General features: G+C 42.7%; 1 protein-coding gene across 3 annotated transcripts in view; it reads left to right on the forward strand.

The window, feature by feature from the left end:
* The first annotated feature begins 458 nt into the window (after positions 1 to 458).
* The window catches only part of MAP3K20 (mitogen-activated protein kinase kinase kinase 20), a 1,515,864-nt gene continuing 1,501,900 nt past the window's right edge, over positions 459 to 14,422 (forward strand). For all 3 annotated transcript variants that reach the window (XM_069616229.1, XM_069616231.1, XM_069616232.1), the window contains exon 1: positions 459 to 591. The gene's annotated coding sequence lies outside the window, so the exon portion shown is untranslated. The remainder of the gene's footprint in view (positions 592 to 14,422) is intronic.

Consider the following 14,422-nt stretch of genomic DNA (forward strand, 5'->3'; position numbering starts at 1 on the left):
ATGTTTGTTTGCATTATGGCAAGCTAATACGTGCACGTTGAACTTGCACTGGTGCAAAGTTTCTGCAATCCGGCCCCTGATGCCCTTGGCTTGTGCACTGCACACCTACAGGATGTAACCTGCCACTGTTTACGTATGGCCCTGCCATGTGGAAAGAATGTCCGGTTGGGCACTCCGTGTGACGTTTTCAGACGATGCAGTGCTGCCATTTCGGAGCCACGTAATGACACTGGTATTTCTGAGGTAGTTTAAAATGAATGTCGAAAACGGGTTCCAAATGAGGGCCGTTTAAGAGCTGTGCTTTGCGCCCTATTTCCCCTCAGTTAACCCTTGGTGCACTGGCAGGTGTCAGGAATTGACAGGGGAGCACGTGGTTCTCGGCGGTGTGTGGTAGGTGGTGCTATTTCTGCCTCTGGTTTATTGGGACACCGTCAACCAGGAAGAATGTGAGTGAACATGAGACCGGAAGCAGCAGCCCAGAAGCAGTCAGGCAGTGCCGCGCGTCCCGGAGACCGGCGCTGAGCTGCCCGCTGTGCCTGCATCCTGAGCCCGCGGTGCCCTGCGCCGAGCCCCGGTCCGGCTGAGCAGCAGGTAAGGATTCCATGGCCTCCCGTCTCTGACTCGTGGACTCGGGCTGCCCTTCTCTGCTGCTCTCTAAACTTTCTGACCTGTTAAGGCTTAACTTTCGCGGACCATAGTGTGTGTGTGCATTAGTGTAGGGGGGCTTCGGGAGTGTGCCATGCCTGTCCCGGGTGTGCGCTCAGGGCTCCTGTACCACTGCAGACTGCACGCCACCTCTGTGCACGGCGGTGTGAAGTGTATCGCCTGCGGTTGAACCCAGCCTCTGACAGTCGAGTTACGCTCAGTGCAGGCTGCAGCTCTCCGGTGCCCCTGGGCTCCCTTCCCCGGACACAATCCCTGGACAGGGAGGGCGCCACGGGCACCAGCAGCGACCCACACTGCCGAGAGCGGTATGTGTCGCCCTGCGGAAAGGGGCATGCAGGGCAGCATCAAGGCTGGCAATGACTGGACCCAGTCTGTCTTAACGCGAGCTGCACGGGTATTCTTGCCCTCCCTGTAGATGTAATTTCATATTATTTCAGAAAAAGAACAGCCTCTCCCTGTGAATCTTTCACTCGCGCCGCCTTGCATGGCCGAGTTTAGCCAAATGGCCCACTCGCGCCGGAGCCGCTGCGGGCTTCCCGACCAAATCTCCAAGAATGGCGGTTCTCTCTAGTGTTTACGTACACAGTGAGTGCAGGCAAAGGTTGCCCACTGCTGCCTGTCCCGTGGGCACCGGTACCTGGCAAGCTACCGACGCTCGTCGTCACCCAGGGGAGCAAGGAGGCAGCTTTGGGGAGATGTGTTAATCTTTCAATGACAGACATTGCATTTTACCAGAGTAGCAGTGGCAACAACGTCCCCAGTCAAACCTAGATGTCAGTTCCCAGTAACAGGGTGGACATGTTTTTATATCGCGTGCAAGTGCCCTAACTTTCCCTGCGTTGTTTAAAAACTACTTTACGCTGGGCAAGGCTGGCTAGCATGGCATATATGCTCTAGTGTTGGCTCGAATGTAACATGCACTGTCCTCAGGTTGTAGCCACACGTTTTAAAAGGGAAAAAGGAGCGCTGACCTGATGCTCTCCATTGCATCAAGAAAAACGAGCTCCACTTCGCTGCACGTGCTTAGGTTATTTTATAATGTACTGCCTGAGTTGCACATATAGTTCACGGTGCGTTATATGCACTAGTGAGTCACTACAGTAACTTAAATATCTATTGCCAATCGCGATGTTGGTTCCGGAAGGTAGGTCCGTACTCAATCAATACAATAATATAATTAATAACAATGGTTTTCATAGTCTAAAATGATAATGGTCGGTTAAAAAATATATATGTAAGCTGAATAAACGTTTCTCTATAGCGTAGCAAGAATGGAAGCACAGGTGTCGTAGATCTCCTGATCTGGCTGGTTACTGGCACAGAAGTACCCTGCTCAGAATAACATGCCAACACAGTGCCCCATTTAAGGCCCGTAGAAGCGGGCGGCGGGCACTTTATTTCAAGAAGAATATTATTCTTGCACAGAACAGACGTCTAAAAATTAAGATCTAACATACAATCAAGAAAAAATAAGATGTGTTTTGTGAGAAATATCACTATCAAATATCACCCATAGTACACAAAATGTCGCATACATGTTCCAACCACACTAAGCTCTGCCCTTCAGGGGAACTAGCTTGCCCCTGATTCTGAAATCACTCAACACGTAGCTATGGATAGCATGGCACTCCATCTTGTCCGTAGGTACTTACCTTAGTGTTGGCCTACCTTGATTAAAATGACAGGATCTAAGAAGAGGAACAAGGATTTTCTTTCTAAAACTAGAGTCAAATGCACAAAAGATATACAATACAACACGCCCTCTCTTATACTATGATTACAGTAACAGCTCACTCCTACACTCCTCTTCCCACCCCACTGAGATGTCCTAGCATTCAAAGCAAACATATTATCACTACATTTAAACAGGAGAGAGCGTGAATGTAAATTCTTAACCCATGATAAGTAGGGCTCAGGACCAGCAAGCATCTGCACCATTAATGTGAGTCCATGAAAGGCAGCTAGAGCTTGGCATTATTAAAGTATACGATTCAAATGAATTGCTTGCTCTGCTGTACTCAAGCTCTCAGAAAACCCAAACTGTACCGTGGATATTGGATAGTGTTTCTCAGCCCAAATGGTCAGTGAGACAGGCAGCAACTACTCAAAGAGCTTTGCAGCAGCGTCCAGAAAAGAAAGAAATCGGATGGCAGCACTCGGGATTGCTGTGGTTACCTTTTTTTTCCTTCAAAACTTTATTTTCATTTTCATAGGGGTGATGCATGACTGCACATTATCTTCATGGTAAGTCTTGTTTACAACATAAGAACTCATCATCCCCCCAACTTTAATCCCCCCTTCCAACCCTCCACCATCCCCCAAAGATCGTGGTCCAGCTCTGCATTGACCCCCTTTATGGTGCTTGGGGGTATCGCCGTGTCTAACTGCATGTTTTGGCACCTCCTCTCTCTGTCCGCTGTCTTGCACCCTGCATTTTAGTTCAGGAGTGCCCTGACTAGTCTTAGTCTGTAGTGTTGGGCTTCTCTGTCATTCACAAACTCTATATAGGGGTCCCATATTGTCAGAAATTTCTGGTATTTCCCTTCTTTTAATGCTCCCACTTTCTCCATCGCCAGTATGTTGCATATCTTGACCCACCAGCATGCAATTATGGGGCTGTCCTTATTTTTCCAACTTTGGGCTAGGGTCAGTCTTGCTGCCATTAGTAGTTGTGTGATGAGGGCGGCTGTCTTTCCAGATGCCGGGTAGACCCCTTCTGCCACCGCACCTAATAGAATCACTTTTGGATCGTGTGGGAGTTGACGCCCCATTATTTCGTCTATGTGCCCCAGGACCTCCTTCCAGTATATTTTTGCTTTGGGGCATTCCCACCACATGTGATACAGGTCCCCTCTGTGTCCACATTCCCTCCAACAGGTGGTGGATAGGTGGAGTTAATTTTATGTAACCTATAGGGCGACATGTAACGCCTGTAGCATAGATTGTAGGCAGTTTCTTTGACTGTCGTACACACTGATGTTTTCTGCGCTCTCCTCCATATTTGCCCCCATTTCCCGCTCCTAATTACGCTTGTATGCTAGCGGGTACTCAATTTGCGCATTGTCCAAAAGTCTGCATATTTTGGAGAGCGCTCTCGCTGTTTCTCCCTCCTGCAGAGTCAGTTCCAGACACACTGGGTTGCTGGTGGCCGCCCTCTTCACTTCCATCTGAGATACCCAGTGTCTAATATGTATGTACGTGTAACGCTCTTTCTCGCCCACTCCGAATGCCTGCTTACATTCCTCAAACGAGAGGGGGTTACCTGCTCAGTAGACATTTTTCAAGTGGGGCGTCTTTGCTTGTCCCCAGTTCGCCCAGAATCTGTTTTCTTTCCCAGGGGCAAAGTCTTGGTTGTGTGCCATCGGGGTAAACGGACCCAGTCCCGGGGTGATCTGCTGCCTCCTGAGCGCTTTGTCCTAACCTCTAAGTGCCACTCGGGTGGCCTCTAGGAGCTGACCCTCGGCCTCTCTGGCCGTGGGCGTAGTGCATGTAATGTGCTCAAGGGGATGTCAGTTGCACTTTGTTTGTGGTTACCTTTTTTAAGGATTCTAACTATTAAAGATCTTGTCCAACTATTTGGGACTTGCTGGCCCCTTTGACAGCATTAAACACAATTCCCAAAAATGAACAACTGAATTAAATTCTGGGCCAGGATTTTTATAACTAGACACCTTCTTGGTGACCTCAATAACCTCACTTAAAGACAAAGCAAAGATCGGAGAGCCATCACTTTGGGGCACTTGGGCTTTTGATCTGGTTGTTCTCTTGGGGCTACTGCAATCAGCTATATAAAGGGATGCTCCGATTAATAGGGATTTATTAACAACTTGTCAATAATGTTAGCAGTGTTACTACTGACTCAATCTGCCAGTCTCATCCCTCTTGTGACTCCCTCTGTGGCGTTACTGTTTCCATTGCAAGGGTGCTTCACATAATGCCACCTTAGGTACCTAGAAGCTGCAGATACTTTAGGTGAGCTTGGGGAGACTTCACAGTGGGCCAGCGATGGGGAACACCTAGGCTCACACACCAGCAAGCTAGAGCTCAGCGACGGCTAGTTAGCGCTAGGAGCCATTGAGGCAGAAGCATTGCTTGCATTCACTTCGCACATGTGTGCTTGTTCGGGGTCCTCACCTCGCACACCTACGCCCGATGTATGGTCAAACGTTAAGCATCTGAACCAAGCTGCACCGGAAAATCTGTGGAGTCACAGTGGCACATCGTGGAGATAATGCAACCCGAGAGTTGGCTCAAATGGAATTTTGGTGTCAGGACCTTGGTATTTACATTCTTGAGTCCAAAGTAGGTTTCCTCCTCAATGTAGTGTGGATTTGCTAAGACTGGGGGGGGGGGACACCATACCTGTTAATTGTAGTGTGGAATTACCTGACTCTTAAGGATGTCCAGTGATTATGGTAAAAGTGTATACATTTTCAAAGTCTACCCATTTCATGCCATTGAAGAAGATGCCTGCTGCCATTGATTTGGCTTGTGTGTTTTTGGTTGATCTTTTCCATCTCAATGATTTTCTGAAAGAAGCCCCTAGTACATTTCTACATTTTGAGGTGAGCTTTGTAAGGTATTAGCTGCAGAGTGAGCCCACCCCTCTGGCAGTGACCTTCACACTAATGGTCCGACAAAGAGAGCAAACATGACATTGGATCAATATTTTCATTAATGCAACTCAAACAAATTTAAAGATGTTCCACTGTACACTTTACTTATACACATTCTGGTTGTTATCCAACACTGATAATGCTTTTTTACTGGTTGTTTGGTGTGCATAAGCAAGTATTTCTCGAGGTGGTTTCACTTTGGCGTAAAGTTCATTGCTCCAGTTCCTTTGAAGAAGACTAGCGACTGACTTGTTGTTTGATTGCTGAGAGTTTGCAAGCATTGAAGAAGGTGGGTTTGGAAAGTGTGAATTAATTGATAGGTGGTGCTCCTAAATATTTTGTAGGTGGTAAAGATTGTCTATCCTCACGGTTTCTTCCAGCATATGTCTTGCCTGTAAATCTGGGTCCTTGTTTTTGGGAACTTTTGTGGCTGGCCATATCACTCAACCTGCACTGCTTCACCTTTGTCTGATGCCTGATTTGATGATTCATCTGACTTAATTTTTCCAGTGTGAATCATGTACTTTGTGATCTTTTTCCTATGCCATGGATATCGCTAGGGGGCCACGAGGAAAAGGACGCTTTCAAGATATACACTTCTTGAATTCTGTCAGTGGCATCTGCATTATGTGACTAATTGAAACAATTACCCTGATAGTCCTATTTCATGGAAACTGGCTTCATTTGTTCAACCTCTTTCATTTAATTAATCGTATTTATCAAGATTTCTCTCATGTATCCAGGTCTCTTGGACCAAGGATGTTTAGCTAAACTGTCATGACATGGCCATCACGTCAAGCAAGATAGTCAAGGTTTTTCAGGGCCAGAATGGAATTTAAGGGCGCTGTGTCAGTTCCTGTGAAGGCTTTCTTCATGAAATTCATACTCTCAAGTTGCTCAGCGTGCTACTAGAATATCCATTAATCCATTGACTGCAGAACCCGCTCTAGTTTTCTAGAAATAAGCAAGTAGCTGTATGGGCAAGAAGATGCTTTGTGCAAAGAACATATTGCCAACAGAGTGAGAAACACTAGAGACAGTAATCCTACCACAGAAGAGCGAGGTTTAGTTATAAAACACTTGGATGTACACATGTAAATCCCAAATCCCTGGGGGTATGCAGTCACTGTATGCTGACTGTATTGTCGCTGAGGATAAAGCAAACATGAGTGCTGGAAATACGACTGTATAAATACTGCCATTCCCCTCTGTGTTTTCTATGGAAAGTAACAGACGATAGACAGCATCCAATCATTAATACAATGACATACATCGATTTATGAGTAGACAGAATGCTAATGAAAAACTATTACTTGGTATCAAATCCAAAACTTTCCCATCTTTGAAGCGAGGAAGATTAATTAATCCCTTTTAATTAATTAGTGCCTTTTAACTAGCAAAATTTGAAGTAGCTTACATTAAAAAAAGGAAATTCCAGACTTAACAAAATTACTGTCATTGATATGTAGGCCTTGAAGAACCACACATGTTGGGTTATATAACATAAACCAGATTGAAACATGCATCGATCAATCTTGTAGCATTTAGAAGTGAAATCAAGGGATTAAAACAATTCCCAGCATAGATATTATAGCTATCTCGAGAAGGTTAATTTACCTTGTGTTGTATTTGATTGTTTGGAAATAGTAAACTTCTGCATTACATAGTAACGTGATGATGTACTGCTGTTGGTTAATTGTCTAAGTACCGTGATCCTTTACAGTCACCTGAAAGGTCAATTATTTTAGATTAAGAGACTTTTGCCCAACTTGAACTTGTCATTGAAATACACTGGGCTGTACATTTTTCTAGAAAGTTTTGTGAGGTTCCATCAAGAGAGCGAGGGAGCTGTAGGGGTGTCGCAAAACCCGAGTTACCCATGTCCTGTTCAGAAGGCAAACTTTACTCTCACATAAAGCCTGAATAATTGGATAGATTTGTGCCACATGTTGTGAGGAGCGTGCACCTGGTCCTGAAAGCAGGTTTTCTCTTGTTTTATGCAAATCTGTTCAGCGATTTGTTGTAAACCTGCCAAAATGTCACGCAAAACTATTTGTGAACCATTTCTGCCATTTTCAGGGCGTTGATTTGTCTATTTATATCTGTGTACCAGGAACTAGTATGTGGCTACAGTAAGAGGCAAATAAATTGGCATCGTCCAAAGACAGTACATTTGATTGGATGAGGGGCCTGAAAATCTCATTGAAATGTGTCTTTGCAGCCCTCAGATTTTCGTGGTGTGTTTGTGGGACCCATCAAGAAAATTAATCAAAATGAGGCATAATACAGCCCATGGTCACCCCCAGCCAAGCCGGTCCAATAGCACAGTGAGTAGAGCGCTCGCTTTGACATCTGTGCAGAGCCTGCTGACGCAGGTCCGAATCCTGGCAAGGCCAAACTTAGCCTTTCATCCTTCTGAGGTCGATAAATGAGAATGAGCACCACACACTGTGGGTAATAATAAGCAGCGCTCAGATACCTGAGGGTGTGTAGCGCTATATAAATGCTAAATTATTATTATTATTATTTAAGAAGGCTGAGGTTGGTGGAATATGGTCCAAAAAAAGAGATGAAGGTTTGGCCACAGGGCCTGATCGCTTTGTCAATGGACTAGTAGCATACCCTTGGGTCAGTCCTCAGACAAGTGGTGGCCTTTGGCTACTAGCCAGGTCTATGGGCTCGAGGTGGGTCCCAGAATGGGCTTAAAGGCTGCAGGTCGCTGTGGCTTATGGACCAGACTGCTCAAGTATGTGTGGCCCAGGAGCATTGTGTGCGTGTGAGCATGTGTGCCGGTGTATCCATCATCCGCAAATATGCATGTGAATGTTGTTTGCTTACTTGCATAGCATGTAATTCACATCCCTATAATTTGTTGATATTGTATATGCCCGCCTATGAATCATTTGCAACAGCGTGCCTGTGAATTGTTGCTGTGTGTTTTATGCATGTCATGTGTCTGCCCATAAGCCATGTGAACATGTAACCACTGAATGCTGTTTCTCTTACATGTCTAGTATGTTCATTACAACTCCATTGTGTGAGATGTGTGTGCGCATGAATCTTCTGCAAATGCACATATAATTGGTGTTTCTGTCCTTCATGTATTGTATGTATTTGCACATGCATCGTCTGTTAATGCTCATGTTAATAGTGCTTCTGTGTAATATGTATTGTGTGTTAGACGTAGCCCTATGTTGGTGTGATGTGTGTGTGACAGAATGCCACCTGGTGAGGACATTTTCTATACTAAAATAATGCATGCAATTCTGTTTCTGAAAGAGAGGTCTGATAATGCTCCATGACAAAATTATAGCGCACACATGTGTCTTTGCTTTAACTAGTCTTCTGACATCTACAGCACCAGCTTTGCAGTGGCACAAGCAGGTTCAAAGATCATATGATCTTCCCTGACTTCTGCTGGCGCACAAAGCTTGTGCAGGCAGAGTAGGCTTTCCAATCTTCTGTACCTCTGATCTAATTATAATAAGTGTATACTTTAGTCAGTCTGTTGGCATGTACATCTTTAAATACATGTTATGCCTTTTGTGGCATGATGACTAATAAGAGGACACAATTATACAGCCACAGCAATTTGATATCACACTAGTGCCATCTCTCTGATCGGGGCAAAGTTACGATTGGATGAGCATTGTTGGAAGCGGCTGCAGAGTCTAGGATACGGGACATGGTGTACTCAATGAGGCTTGACAGTGCAAGGTCTGCTCCTCTAATTTTATTGAGCGTGATGAAGGCTTGGTGTGTGCGCTACAGGAGTGCTCCGGCAGCATCGGCAGCATACAGCTTTCAGGAGGAGACGGTTGCTGGTCCTGGGTGACTGCAGTTTGTACCCTGCAAACCCAGTGTACTACGTATAATACAGGAGGCGTCAGCATTTAGCGTGACGAAGACTTGGTGTATGCGCTACAGGGGTGCTCTGGCAGCTTTGGCAGCATACAGCTGTGAGGGTGAGCCAGTTCCTGGTCCCGGGTGACCACAGTTTGCACCCTGAGTACCTGGTGCACTACGGATAATACAGGAGGCACAAGAGGCGGCACCATAGCTCTGTTGCGACCGTGAGCCTGCTGTGTCCCCTTGTGTCCTTTTGTTTGCTGGGGGAAAGTGAGCTTCTCTTGCTTTTTGAGTATTTGGTGCCAGGTGTTTAGCTCACCGCCCTGCTCCTTGCCCCCAGACTTTGGTGCTGGAGTTGTGGGGCACCGCCCGCTTTGCCTTCTATGTTCAGTAGTGCTTTCTTTGTATGGAGGGGAATGCCACTAAAGGGTGCCTGGACCTTGCTGGAAATATACTGCAGGTCTATTCTATGCACCTGGTGACTAATTGAGGACTGCTGGCGCAGTGTTTATGTCATAAGTGATATAGCGTGGCCTTATGAAATGAGTGAGATCTTTAACATGAGCATGAGCAATTGGGCATTTGAGACAGAAGTATAGGGTTTCTGTGATAAAAGACGCTCTCCCAACGGTGTAATTCAGACTTTTAAATCTGTCTCTTAAGCTGTGGGATCGGGAGGTTGGGGACTGTTCAGCTGTTATTAGCTCCTGGCATTTGGCTCTGGGGAGTTAATTTGAGTGTAAATTAATATAACCCCACGCTTTAGAGAAACAGCATTTGTTGGTAGGTGGTCCTCCAATAGATTGAGCAAGTGGAAGTACTAAACAATAAGCTTTAGGAGAGGATCGTCCGATTTGAAGATAATGGATGATGCCTGCAGCGCAAATGAAACGACCAACTGCCCAGTGCAGTAAGAACAGCCTGCAATAGAGTTCTCTTGAGCAGCAGAAAACAAACAAATACACATAAAAATGAGAAAAGGCTGCAAACAAATGGCAGTTATTCAGAAGAGAGGGGCATCTGCTATAGGTCAGGAAAAGATTACTGCCGTTTTAAAACCTGTACTAGGGCAGTCAGATTCTGCTATTTCTGGGATCCTGCCAATTGTGGTAAAGATGCTGAGACATCGGATTTGGAACCAATTGACAATAATTCTTTGTAGAATTTGTGTTTAGGACTTTGAACTGATCCTGATAGAACACATGGTGCTCATTAAGAAGAAACAGCCTCGAATATTATCATAACCGAGATGCCAGATTTAGATCTTCCGGCAACTGACTTTGTTCAGTCTCCAGACCTACCAAAAGTTGTTGCCAGTGTTTATGGATCGTTGCCATCTAATAGTTCTTTTTACTCCACTACGAATTCTTCCGACGATGATTAATTGTAAGACTCAGAAGATTTAAGAATTTTAAAAGTCCTCTTTACTATTTGTAAATTCATGTATAAGGAACAACAGAAAATAAAGGAGGGCCTGACCAGATTGGTTGATGTGGTTACTGAAAATGTCTACACCAATACAAATACAATAAATCCTCCCCAGGAGAATGCAAGGGTAAATCCTGATTCTTGGAGTTTTGAAGAAATGACTCTTGACCACCCCACGATAGTAAACAAAGAAAATGAAAGTGTTGTATTAATAAAGGTTGATAATTTTATACCTTTCCATGAACCTAGCTTTAATTTATGTGAGAAGGTGGTGAAGTCTCTCCCTAACCGTTATGGGGAAAAAGTAAGAATAAAAAGAAACATCTTAAACAGAAAAACGTTAAAGCAATATCAAAAATAGCCCAATCCCTTGTAAGGATATCACCACGAAATCTGAAATGCAAGGAACTCCAGAATCAGTAAATACTGATGGGAGATCCACAGAAAAACAAGAAACAAAACATTAAAAAGGGTTCATTAGAAACTTGGTTACTTAATAAATCGGAATGCTCCAAAAATTCCAATCAGTCAAAGACAAATGGCGATACTGCTTCACAATATGAATCCAACACAGAGATGGATTGGTCAGACCTCTGCGAAATGGTAAAGAGGGAAGAAACAAATCCTACAGAGACTAGAAGTAATGCAGGTTTAGTTCGGAATGAACCTGTTTTTGAAATATTAAAAAATAAAAGCCTGAATACGAAAAAAATCAAAGTAATTGACACATACGCAACTATTTGAAGCCCTTTTCTAAATCGGAAAAATATGTTGGAGCTAATACACCAGACACTAGCTATGATTTCATCGAGTGACATCTCACTGTTGGCGATACTGGTTCCAGCTAAGGAAACTAACTGGGTGATTATCCATCTGGTCTCCCCCATTATTTCCGAACTTATTCTCTCCTGTTCTTGGGGTTTCTTAGAAATGGGCTACACATTTAAAAGAGTTGAGGGAAAAATGACCAAATGGGTCAAATTCCGCCCTTGCATTTGAAAGAAAAAGATACTGATGGTACAAATGCTGAAATCGATTCTTTGGTTAACAAGATCATAGCCGCTCTAAAAACATTTATAAAAACACAGGCATGGAAGACAAAAGCTCCTCATTTTGAGAACAATACAAAACATGCTTCTTGCCCTAAGAACTGAATAAATGAAGATATCTCAATCATATCATGATCAATCATATCATAGAATACCAGAGGATTTAGATCTTTCTCTGCTAATCCTATAGGGTTATCAATATTGTTAGAGGTGGACATATTCGTATTACAAGAAACGTTGGTTATACAATCATCCAGATGGAAGCTTGCCGAAATCTGAAATGAAGACCATCTGGAGGTTTAATTATAGGAGCAAGGAGTGAAATATTATTGCTTGTTTATGATCTTTTGTACACATGTCCTTATCTCTTGGTTGCTACGATTGTGCTGTTAGTGAATAGAGTGGAACCACAGGTGTTCTTGATAAACGTGTGTAACCCTCCTGGTGGTGAATGCACTGGTGAGATAATAAACGTGATGGAAAAAAATCTTACAGGATTGGACACAATGCAATCCTAAAGGACTTTATTTAATTATGGGTGATGAGAATTATAGGAGACTGGAAGGTCTGCCAGGGGAGAAGTTAGATGAGCTCTTGATGGTGATAAATCACCTTACTGCTTGTGCCATTGATTATCTTGAGGATAAAATATTGAAAAGTGCTCCTTGAACAACTTTCATTAATATGTATTGCTCATTACAACTGTGTTGTCTTGCTAGCTCCTTGAATTCCACTCCTTACACTTTGACTAATGGGTTGACTTATTCATGGCTGGATTATATACTATTCCCAGATGCTGTATTTGCTTTGATTGAATGTCTTTCTATTGTCCTAGTATTGGTTAGTGATCATGTGGTTCTTAAATTCTCATTCAAAAATAGCAATGTAGAAAGAGATGAGTTAGAGGGGAATATAACTGAATAATTCTGGTACTAAAATAAGATGGAATGAGTGCAATATAAAAAAAAAGAATATGTTCTTCCATAAAGAGGACAGAAAAGATCCCATGAATGAGAGCCCGAAGATAGAGGAATATGAGATGGCAATCAGGGAGGCAAATCCCATATTGGAATCCTAAAAAAAAGAACAATCTTAAACCTTTACAGTGTCACAGAAAATATGACTTTAAAACTGCAGGAAAAAACAACAGCTAAAAAAGGACATTAAAAAGTCATTAAAGAGAAGAGAGAATATTGTGATCACGGAGAAGGATACAATTATATACAGCATGGAAGAGGATATGTTGAAGTTTACAGTTGAAGATCTGATGGAATCCCAAATGCAATCATTAACACATATATAAAAATTGAGGTCCGCTGTTAGATAAGCTGTTCCATATCATTAGAAATACAGGAACTATCCCCACAAGTAGGAAGTCTTCTATACTTATTCCCATTTTTAAAAAGGGTTTAAGAGACGATCCCCAGAACTATCGCCTATTGGCGATTGTGGATGCCGTCTCAAAAGTCTTCTGCCAGTTATTATAGCAAGAACTAAAGGATTGGATTAAGAAAACTAACTGGGTAGGTAACCAACAATTGGGACTTAGAAGGGGACTTAGTACCCTCTCTAACCTATGAAACCTATTGTATTTGTTTAGAGCCACATAGAAAAACAACGAAGGCACACTTTTTATTTGCTTTGTTGATTTTAAAGCGGCCTTCGATACAGTTGGTTGTAAGTTTTATGGGGAAAGCTGAAGAAATGGTACCTCAGTCTACACTTTATAAAATAATTGTATTCAGACACTGAAGTGCAATTGCGATTAAATCAGGGGGTACTATTGAGTTGAAAGATTAGAACTAATTATGGGCGTAAACAAGGCTGCCCATTAGCCCCTATCCTATATAACCGTTATGTGTCTAATTTAGCAAGTGTTTTAGACAAATGTCATAATTTTCCCCCTTGAGCTGGTGTATAAAAAGTATCATGGCTCACTTATGTGGATGACACCCTGCTTATGGATAAAACTGAGATTGGATTGCAACGCAACATTGATGCTTTCTAGAAATATTTGGTGGAAAGAAGCCTTATAATTAATCTGCAAAAAGCAAAAATATTGAAAATTGGCTCAAAAAATAAAAAAACGAATGAAATGTGTCTGGAAAATTGAGAACGAACCAATTGAGATAGTGAGATCATACATCTATTTAGGGATGTATTTCTGTAATACTATCAACCTAGAAAATAGTATGTGTCTGAAGGCTGAACAGAAATGTAATGCTATCCAAAATTGTGTTATACTGTATGGTTCAGAGATCTTTACAAGCATAGAAACCAAATGGCTGAAAAAAATAGGAAAGTAGATTGTGGCGAAGAACTCTCGTTTACTTAACTCGCCACCTCTTGAAGCAATATGTTGCGAATTGGGAATTATAACGTTAAGCACTCAAAAAAGAATACTGTCAGGAATTCTATATCTAAAATATATAATGGTTCTTTGTTGTCCAATTTTATTGAATTATTAACACAGCATTCTTGCCCCAAGGCTTTGGAACTGTGGAAAAAGGAGATTCTTTTTTTTTGTTGTTGATGAGATCGGATTTGTTATAGAAAAGGATGTCAACTTGTCATTGGTGGAACCAAAGATAAAGAAAATTGGCTGGGAAATGGGTCAGAAATAATAACCTTTGAATTTTGAGCCAACAAAACAAATTTAAACTGTATACATTACAATGTTTTCTGGAGGACTCGCCCTGTTCTTATCTCAAGAATCTATATAACACTAAGGTGTCATAGTTTAACATCAAACGTTTCACACAAAACACAGTATAAAAGAACAACCATCAATTGCATAAATATTTACATTGGTCC

The sequence above is a fragment of the Ambystoma mexicanum genome, chromosome 9 (genome assembly GCF_040938575.1).
Source record: "Ambystoma mexicanum isolate Mex_15411 chromosome 9, UKY_AmexF1_1, whole genome shotgun sequence".
In the NCBI taxonomy this organism is placed as follows: domain Eukaryota; kingdom Metazoa; phylum Chordata; class Amphibia; order Caudata; family Ambystomatidae; genus Ambystoma; species Ambystoma mexicanum.